At 33.7% G+C, this 9695-nt stretch overlaps 1 pseudogene; it reads left to right on the top strand.

Annotated features, from left to right (window-relative positions):
* Positions 680-3262, top strand: LOC107634502 (annotated as a pseudogene).

Genomic DNA, 9695 nt, shown 5'->3' with positions numbered 1-9695 from the left:
AAAAAAATATAAGTTACAAAATTTTATAAATTAAAATAACTAAAAACTGCACTATGTATTGGATATTTGAATTATTGTTGCTCTTGTTAACAAATAGCCCATTCTAATAATTAATAAAAATGGTTCTATTATGCTAGCCCAAATCCATACTATTAATTAAAGTAACTCTAGTACATTTTTCAAATATTTGTTTCAAATCATCAGAGGCATCAGCGCCACTTTTCTCTCTCTTTTAGTGGTTCCCAAACTTTTGGTCTTCTACTCTTCTCATTCTAATTTTTCTTCCATACTAAAACAAGACATATGAAGAAAAATCATTGAAGAGAAGTGAACAGCAAAATATTAACTATTGAATGCACAACAAAGATTCAAAGAGGTATATTTCAATTTTTTTTAAGTTAATAACAATGTCAAGTATTATTTATATTATGTATTTAAAATAATTAATTTATTTTTTTTTATAATGGACAGTGTTCATCAAAGATTGAAGTGAGGACAAAACTCAATAGAATTATTTTTTGGTGAGACTTGGAACAAAAAAATAATCAGGTAAATCAATAACTTTATTTTTGGTTATTATACATTTGTGTTTCTAAAATTATTTGTTATTGCTCAATAGGTTTAATATTTTTTTTAAGAAAATAATATATATGCAATTATTTTTGTTTTTTTTTTTTTTTTTTGATAGTTCAATTCAAGTTAAAAATGTCAAAGATGAAAACAATTCACTCATTTTTCAAGAGAAAAGAGAGAATATATGATGAACAAAATTCAGCTTCAGATTCTTTGAGTAATGTTCAAAATATTATTGAACAACCTGTGACACAACTTGTTGAGCAAGATATTCAACCCCCTGCTTCCAAAATAACAAGGACTGAAATAGATCAAGTTAATATTGATACATTGATGCGTGATCCCAGAAAGCGTCCGCAAATTTGGAATTATCCTATCAATCAACAAGATGAAAATCCGTAGAGCATACATAAAGTTTGGACCATATCAATTTATTATGGATGAGTACCCTCTTTCTGGTCTAGAAAGTCATCCTCGTCGTTTCAAAGCTCATTGGTTTAAGAGTTTTTCTTGGCTAGAATATTCGCCAGAAGTGAATGCTGCATTTTGTCTTCCATGCTATTTATTTTCTAGAAAATTAAGTCCATTCACATCAGGAGGATTTCGCAATTGGAAAAAAGTGAATAATGGAAAGGATTGTGCATTTTTATCTCATGTGGGTAAATCTCTTAATTCTCCTCATAATATTGCTGTTAAGTCTTGTAAAGATTTGCTTAATCAATTATGTCACATTGACAAAGTATTGGCTAAGCAAAGCTCACAACAAATTTTAAGCAATAGATTGCGTCTTAAAGCCTCTATTGATACTGTCAGATGGTTAACGTTTCAATTTTGTGCTTTTAGGGGACATGACGAGAGTCATGAGTCTCAGAATCGAGGAAATTTTCTTGAAATGTTAAAATTATTAGCTTCTTACAATAAAGAAGTGGATGCAGTTGTTTTGGATAATGCTCCTCAAAATGCAATATACACATCACCTTCTATTCAAAAGGAAATTCTACATGTTTTTGCTAGAAAGGTGCAAAATGAAATTCGCAATGAGATTGGTAATGCAAAGTTTTGTTTGATTGTTGATGATGCTAGAGATGAATCTAGAAGAGAACAAATGGCACTTGTTGTTAGATTTGTTGATAAGCATGGATTTGTCAAAGAAAGGCTAATAGATGTTGTTCATGTCAAAGATACTACTTCTGCTACTCTAAAACAAGAGATTTGTTCTGCATTATCTCATCACAATCTCAACATTCAAAATGTTCGAGGTCAAGGTTATGACGGAGCTAGTAATATGCGTGGAGAGTGGAAAGGGTTACAAGCTTTAATTATTTAAGAATGTCCTTATGCATATTATGTTCATTGCTTTGCTCATCAATTACAGCTAGCTCTTGTTGCTGCGGCTAAAGAAGTTGTTGATGTTCATGCTTTTTTCCAAAGTTTGAGTAATATTATCAATGTTGTGTGCTCTTCTTGCAAACGCAATGATGAATTACGATCTGCTTATGCAACTGAAATTTTCCATTTAGTTGCAACTAATCAAATTGAAACAGGAAGGGGAGCAAATCAAATTGGCACATTAAAAAGATCAGGAGATACTAGGTGGAGCTCTCACTTCAACTCAATTTGTAGCCTTTTACGTATGTTTGGAGCAACAACTTCAGTTCTGGAAGATTTGGCTACTAATGGATCTACATATTCTCAACGTGGTGATGCTACTTGTGCTCTTAAATCTTTATTATCATTTGATTTTGTTTTCATTTTGCATATGATGAAAGAAATCATGGGAATCACTGATAAACTTTGTCAAGCATTGCAACAAAAATCTCAAGACATTTTGAATGCTATGCATCTGGTTTCTAGTACAAAGTCATTGATTCAACAGTTAAGAGATAATAGTTGGAGAGCACTTTTGGAGAAAATTAGTTCTTTCTGCAATGATCATGCTATTCAGATACCTGATATGGGTGCTTTTTTTAGTGATATAATTCGGTCTCGTCGTAAAAAGGATGTTGTCACTGTTGAACACCACTATCGTGTTGACATTTTTACTAGCGTGATAGATTTTCAATTGAAAGAGCTAAATAGTAGATTTAGTGAGCAAGCAACCGAGCTCCTCATATTGAGTACATCTTTAGATCCTAAAGATGCTTTCAAGTTATTTAGTGTTTGCAACATATGCAATCTTGTAAAGAATTTCTATTCTTTAGATTTTTCTGAGCAAGAAAAGATTCAATTGGATTATGAGTTACAACATTATGAACTTGATGTGGTTAAAGCTCCAGATTTTCAGAATTTGTCTACTCTTGCTGAATTGTGTCAAAAATTGACAGAGACAGGAAAATCAAATATATATCCTTTAATTGATAGATTAATTCGTCTTGTTTTGACTCTTCCTGTGACAACAGCAACAACTGAACGGGCCTTTTCAGCTATGAAGATTATTAAAACAAGGCTTCGAAACAAGATGGAAGATGAATTTTTAGCAGATTGTATGATTGTATATATTAAAAAGGAAATTGCTTCAAAATTCACTTCAGAGATGATAATTGATGATTTTAGTTCCATGAAGCATCGTCGAGCAAGTTTAAAAATATCAAAATCTTAAAGTATGTAGTTGAACATTGACTTTTATATAATATAATTACTTTTTTGATATATATGCTACAAATCATATTTTGTTAATTTTTTGTTATATTTATATTTAATTGGCCCCCCTCTTATGAAATTTCTAGTTCCACCACTGACTGTTGTGATGTGGTATTTTGAGGAAATTGATGAGATTTGGTGGTTGAAAGATTAAATTAAAAGTTTAGAAAAATCGATAACCGAAAGACTCAAAAACGGACTAAAATACGATTAATATTTTGAAAGGGAAGAGCTAAGGGTTTCGGTTTTAATATAAGAGGAAGATTAATATTTAAACGTTATTTTTGAAGGGTAACCTTGTATTTGTATATAAAAATTGAGCTACAATTTGTAATTATATAAGATTTCGGGTATTTTGGATAATAAATAAAGTACAAGGATAAAAATTGATATTTTATAAAAGTTCAGGGTTATTTTTATAAATATAAAAATAAGTGAGGGTTCCAAATATAATTTTCTAAAATATTAAGGTTAAAAATAGAATATTAAAAAGTTTGTGATTTAGAAAGTAATTAACAAAAGTTTAAAAATAAGGTTTTATTTATAAAAATAACCCATTTTATAAAACTTTATTTTTAAACTAAGTTTTAAGAAAAGATATATAAATATTATTTGTTTACCATTTAAATTATTCTATTTATATTATTGTTAATATTTTATTACGAATATTAATTAGTAAAGATATTCTTAATATTATTATAAGTCAGAGAAGAACAAATAGAGTGATCTTAAAAGTTTTAGAGAACGCAGACTTAATTAAAGTACTTTATAATTCTTTTCTATAAGACACTTAGAGAAAGGTGAGGGAATAATGCGAAGATAAATTATATTATGAAATGATAGGAAAAGAAAAGAATATATTAGATAAAGAAATCTCTGTTACAGGAGAGTAGAGAGCAATGACTAAAAGAATCTAATGAACCTCTGCCACAGAAGAGCAGAGCACAGGAAAGAAGAGAATGTATTAACTAATGGAATATCTGCCACAGGAGAGCGGATCTCTGCCACAGGAGAGCAGAGGGCAAAGATAAAATGACTTTAAAAGACTATCTGCCACATGAGAGCATATGCAACCTTGTTCGGGTCTTAGTGTCAAATGTATAGTGGGGACGCCCACACACTGAGAACTATTTTCCAAATATAAGCATATTAAAATACACTTAAAAAGGTCACATTGTATGCCGCCTGACCGTAAGACTTATATTCACATTGTATGCATCTAGAAAGCCATATCTGGGACTTGAACCCGGGTAATGTCGGGAGCGGGTAGGCAACCGACACATGAGCTCATGGCCTGCATTAGGAATAGACATGCATCATATTTGTTTGTGCATATTCGTTTGTGAGTATGTTTCCTGTAATTGTAGGTGTGCTAAATGGCTATTTGAATTCCGTGTTCTATAATTGTTGAATTAGGTTATCCCTTGTTGATTGTTATTGCTGACCAAGTATATATAAAATGAACAAAACTTCTAACCCTGGTCCTACTAAGAACTCCCCAGTTTTTACCCCCTATTTTCACCCCTTTCAACTACAGGTGCGAAAGTTTAGTGCGGAGCTACAAAAGCATAGAAGATTATGCTTACAAGTTGAGTTGTTAGAATTTATTTTTTCCTCGTCATTTATTGTTTTGGTTTTTACAGGGGTAGGACTTGTAATTGAAATTCTTTTACTAAGTCTATGTATATAATGTTATGTGGATATATATATATGTATATATATATCTTTGTGATTAAGTAATTAAAAGTAAAAACTATTTCGTTTTCTTAATTAAAATTTCGGTTCGTATTTGCGAAGGCTCAATATTAATTAAAGATAGTATATAATAAAAAGGCTTAGAGGTAAGTAGCGCTCGGACTTTTAGTACGATCATGATCGGGTGTTAAAAGTTAGGGTGTTACATTTAAGATACAAGATAAAAAAGGTATATATTACTTTTAGACGTCGTAACACCTCATCACCTCTGATTTACAACTTAAGCATAAAGTTCTGTGTGGTAGGGTGTCACATAAAAAAAAGTATTTTTAGATTTTGCAAGTGAAAAGTTTAATTGGTTTCGAGTTAAATGATCCTATTTTATTATTAAGTATATAGAAGTCATCATAATATTCTCGCTATCAGAGTGGCATAGCCGAAAGCATGACATTCTGATAGTAAGGATGTTACACTTAGGTTGCTTGCAGAGCGCTTGGTGGAGGCTTGGCGGTGGCTTAGTGATGTGAAAATTTGTACCGGTTCGGAATTTAGCAAAATAATTTTGTTGTGAGCATAGTCCAAACCGATAGTCAATCCTCAAATCAAATTTAAATATATTGGTTGTCACAAGTACAAACCCCAATAAAAATTAACCGAAGTATTTAAACCTCGGGTCGTTTCACAAGGAATTGCAATGAAGTAATTAATTATTGGCTATGAAAGAACAATGAGGGGTTTGATTTGGTAAAGGGACAAGAAAATAAATGGCAAGAGAATTAAAACAGCAAATAAAAGAACAATTAATAAAGAGAGACATTCATGGCAAGGGTTGAGATCATAGGCTTTCTATCCTAGTCATACAATGATTAACAAGAATTTATCTTATTTCGTCATCTCCAACTATGGAAGAAGGTATAATGTTATCTTCCCATAGGGAGAAAGTCAAATAAGACTAGCTAATCTCAATCCAAGAGTCCCAATCAACTCACTAATTGAATTAGCAAGAGATTAGAGTCAATGGAAACAATACTTGCTAACAACTCTAGATCACCAACATAGGTTGGATATCGATTACTCAAGATTGCCTAATTCCTCTTTCCAAGGCAAGAATGCTCAAGAATCTACTCTAACATCCTTCCAAGCATTTTGTCAAATACTTGGAAGGCATAGAAGGAAAGCAAGATAGAATGATAGATAACAAGAATGAAATCTACAACTACCAATTACAAGGAATTAACAATAACAACAACTCAATTAACAATAAAAGAATAAGAAACATAAATTGCATTAAAGCAAAATAAAGGGAACAAGAATACATCAACAATAAAGTAAACAAATACAAGGAGTAAAATAGTAAACTAGGAAAGTAAAGGTAAAGGAACAAGAAGTTGTAAAGGAAAAGTAAATCAAATCATGAATTAATCCTAGATCTAAGATGCAATTAAACCTAAGAACCCTAATTCTAGAGAGAATAGGGGGCTTCTATCTCTAGAAAACTAAACTACATGATGCTAAGCTATAACTAATTGCTCCTCTCTTTGCCCAAGGTTGAATTCTACATGAAATAGCCTTAGGAATGAGTTAGATTTGGGCTTGGACAGCTCAGAAATCACCCCCAGCGTTTTCACTTTAAGTGAGTCACGTGCCGAGCGTCACGCGTGCGCGTCGCTGGCCAAAACTCCTACTCATGCGTACGAGTGGGTGACGCGTGCGCGTGGCGTGCAAATCTTCAACTCACGCGTACGCGTGAATGACGCGTGTGCGTGGCTCTCAATCCTCCAAATGCTCATTTTTTCATGAATTCTCCACTTTGCATGCTTTTCTCTTCACTTCTTCCATCCAATACTTGTCTTATGAACCTGAAATCACTCAACAAACATATCAAGACATCGAATGGAATTAAAGTGAATTAAAATCACCAATTTAAGGGCCTAAAAAGCATGTTTTTATACTTAAGCACAAATTAAGGGAGATTACAAAACCATGCTATTTCATTGAATAAATGTGAGAAAAGGTGATAAAATTCCCTAAATTAAGCACAAGATAAACCACAAAATTGGGGTTTATCAGTGCTAATTGAGGCATGGGTCCATTCGGAGAGGAAATCTAAGAGTTGAAAAATCGCCATCAATAAGCTACGGGTTTTGGTTTCGGGTAGACATTATATAAAGTTACATGAAAATTTAGGTTAAATGCCCCTAAGATAGTGTTGAATTGAGATTGTTGATGTTGTGAATAGAAATAGTTGTTGTAGTGAATTATTAACGGATTAGTGTGAATGATTGATGGTTGGTTGATGAATGATTGATCTTTGAGATGTGATGTGATAACTGAGAAATGAGTTTTTGATGAGCAAATATATATTTGTATGAATGATATTGGATGCAAAAATTGTGGTTTAGTTGCTTGTTATGGCGATTGACGTGAAAATTGGGCCGAAGGCCGTGATTGGAGGCATTTTGGTAAGTTGATTGAGAATTGTTGAGTGAGATTGTGGCCGGTGGCCTTAATTGGATGATTATGCATTGGCATGCTTGATGTTGGGTGATGTGTGTTAAATTTGTTAATTGATGTTGTTAATGAGATGGTTAATTGAATTGAAAATGGTGGTTTAAATTTTAAATGGTTAGGAAGTGATTAAGAATTAATAAATTAGTGATAAGGATGTCTAGAATGGTTTGTGGTGGTTTTGGAATGAAATGAATTGAGAAATAGCACAATGGCATTATGCAGAATTTGTGCAAAAATTTGGGTTTTTGATCAAATTCGACGGGGCATAACTTCATGCTCGGAGTTTGGATTTGGGTGAAACTTACCTTGACTTAAATTTGACGATGAGAGCTTTAAAATCGTCTAAGAACGTATGAAAGTTGATATTTGTAGCAAAAGTTATTTATGTTTAAAAATGGGGATGAAAAATAGAATTATGCAGAGTTGCAATGTTTTTGGCAGAGTTGAGTCCCGCGCGTACGCACAGGTTGTGTGTACGCATGAATGCGAACTTGCACATACGCACAGGTCGTGCATACGCATAAATTTGAAAACAAAATTGGGGTAGTGGTAGGTTCTGCGCGTATGTACCATGTGTGCGTCTATATGATTCGGGGTTTGCGCGCACGCACGAGGCATGCGTATGCATGATGTGCATCCCAAATTGAAATCATGCGTACGCAAGAGGTATGTGTATGCACGACTGTGCAGAATTTTCTAAAATATCGATTTTTGTTTGTTTAGCCTTCCCAATCTATATATAAACTCCTCTAACCTCCGTAGGGAGTTGAATGAATGATTAATAAGCATTGAATACACTGGAAAGAGATATAACAAATTGAATTGAGCTATTCCCAGATAAACCCTTAGTTAGCTGGAGGAAAATGTTGTGAGGACAGTGGTTTATCCCGCCCGTGGTGAGGACGCCAGTGTTATCCCGCTCACGAGACATTGAAATTGATAAATTGATAAAGAATTTGGGTTAATGAATCTAATAACTTGTGAAACTGATTAAAGTTAATGATTATGACGGAATTGGTAAGGGCGGTGGTCTTATTCCGCTTGCGTGTGTGAAATTAATAACGATTATTGATTGGCAAGGACGGTGGTCTTATCCCGCTTGCGTATTGATTATTGATTGAATGTGGTCTGGATGACTGAATTGGCAAGGTCAGAGGTTTGTCCCGCTTACGTGGCAAGGTCGTGGGTTTTGTTCCGCTTGCATATTGATTTGGCACTTGCACCGAACAAGGATGGTGGTTCCATCCTACTTATTTCATGATTGCAGTGTGATGTAGGGATTGTGGTTTTATCCCTCCCACATTCTCTCAGATGCAAGGTGAGACGGCACTCTCCGTTGAAATGAGACATCATTCTCCATTGTCGTGGCACGATTTGTACCTCCCGGAGAAGATGAGACGACACTCTCTGTTGAGATAATAGTACCATGACTTGTTTGATTCCTCTGCGGAATGTACACCGAGAGACCGATCTGGATGATGCTAGCCGGATTTTGTGTCGGGTTTGGCAATATAGCCGACACGTGAGCTCATGGCCAATAGGACAGGCATGCATCATGTGCATCTATTTGCTATTGTTTGGGTATGCATATTGTATCTGGTTTGCCTATCTGAATACCCTGTTAATTGCTAATTGTATTACTTGCTATACTTGCTTTCTAATTATGTTTGATTTGCATTGATTACTAATTGTGTTTGTTACTACTGAATTAAATTACTGAGATGGATAATTATGATATTCAGAGAAATGATGATATTATGTTGGAAAGAATTAAGATTAGAAATAATTGATAAAGGCTGAAACTTAGTAAATAAACCTTGTTGGGATTAGAGAAAACCTTAGGCTTGAACTTTGTGAGTTTGGAGACTTGGATTGTCTAGTGGGTTCATGTAGTTTTACATAGTCTCTATTTAGAGCTATTACCCTACCGGAAACCTTCGGGTTCTCACCCGTTATAGAAATTTTTGTCTTTTCAGATACAGGGTATGACGTACCTTGCTGAGTGTGCAAGATTCCTTTTGGCAAAGTGAAGAAGGCTTTACTTTTGGAGTTTATTTTGTTATGTAGTACTTGTCTCCGCATTTTGCATACTATATTGTATATTCCTCTTAGAGAGTTATATTCTGGAGAAGCAGGATGTTATTTTGTACACTTTTAGTTATGTTATATTCTAGCTAGCCTTTTCTTTGCAGGTCGAAACTAGTTCTTAGTTATGTTATATTCTAGCTAGCCTTTTCTTTGCAGGTCGAGACTAGTTCTTACTATGTTTTCTCTTT

This window comes from Arachis ipaensis, chromosome B03, assembly GCF_000816755.2.
Source record: "Arachis ipaensis cultivar K30076 chromosome B03, Araip1.1, whole genome shotgun sequence".
Lineage (NCBI taxonomy): Eukaryota > Viridiplantae > Streptophyta > Magnoliopsida > Fabales > Fabaceae > Arachis > Arachis ipaensis.
The sequence above is the reverse complement of the archived record's forward strand: the minus strand, read 5'-3'. Positions and strand labels throughout refer to the sequence as shown.